The following is a 1,340-nucleotide window of genomic DNA, read 5'->3' on the forward strand; positions in this document are numbered from 1 at the left end:
TGGGTGGTAAGGAGGGCACGTATTGCATGGTGCACTGGGTGTTATACGCAACTAATGGAGCATCGAATTTTGCATCAGAATCCGGGGATGTACTGTATGGTGACTAACATAATACAATAAAAAAATCATTCAAATAAATTTTTTTAAAAATTAAAAATAAATAAATAGAAGTAAAAAAAAAAAAGAAGTTGTGGTCCACATATACAATGGAATATTACTCAGCTATCAGAAAGAACGAGTTCTCAACATTTGCTGCAACATGGACGGCACTGGAGGAGGTAATGCTAAGTGAAATAAGTCAAGCAGAGAAAGACAATTATCATATGATTTCTCTCATCTATGGAACATAAGAACTAGGAGGATCGGTAGGGGAAGAAAGGGATAAAGGAAAGGGGGGTAATCAGAAGGGGGAATGAAGCATGAGAGACTATGGACTCTGAGAAACAAACTGAGGGCTTCAGAGGGGAGGGGGGTGGGGGAATGGGATAGACTGGTGATGGGTAGTAAGGAGGGCACGTATTGCATGGTGCACTGGGTGTTATATGCAACTAATGAATCATCGAACTTTACATCAGAAACCAGGGATGTACTGTATGGTGACTAACATAATATTAAAAAAAAAACATTAAAAAAAAAAGCAAAAATGTGATTCATATATCATTTGCAGATATCTCTAATACTATATGATTTCATTCATATGTGGCATTTAAGAAACGAAGCAAACAAGCAAAGGGAAAAAAAGAGTGAGAGAGAGGCAAACCAAGAAACAGACAATCTTACCTATAGAGAATATACTGATGGCTACCAGAGGGGAGATGGGTGTGAGGATGTAATAGGTGATGGGGATTAAAGAGGGCACTCCTTGTCAGGAGCACCGGTTGCTTTATGGAAGTATGGAATGACTATATTTTAAATAAAAACTTTTAAAAAAGGAAAAAAATGTGATGGAAAGCTTAAAGAGACTTTATGTTGAACAAAAATAAATCGTTATAATAATTCTGTGACAGCTTTTCTGATCAAGATAAATGACATCCCTTATGTTGACTACCAAATAAAGAATTTGACTTAGATGTTAGAAAAGAATTGTTAGGGGTGCCTGGGTGGCACAGCGGTTAAGCGTCTGCCTTCGGCTCAGGGCGTGATCCCGGGGTTGTGGGATCGAGCCCCACATCAGGCTCCTTTGCTATGAGCCTGCTTGTTCCTCTCCCACTCCCCCTGCTTGCATTCCCTCTCTAGCTGGCTGTCTCTCTCTCTGTCAAATAAATAAATAAAATCTTTAAAAAAAAAAAAAGAAAAGAAAAGAATTGTTAGCAGTTACACCTAGTTGTTCCTTTGTCTAC

This window comes from Ailuropoda melanoleuca, chromosome 16 (genome assembly GCF_002007445.2).
Source record: "Ailuropoda melanoleuca isolate Jingjing chromosome 16, ASM200744v2, whole genome shotgun sequence".
Lineage (NCBI taxonomy): Eukaryota > Metazoa > Chordata > Mammalia > Carnivora > Ursidae > Ailuropoda > Ailuropoda melanoleuca.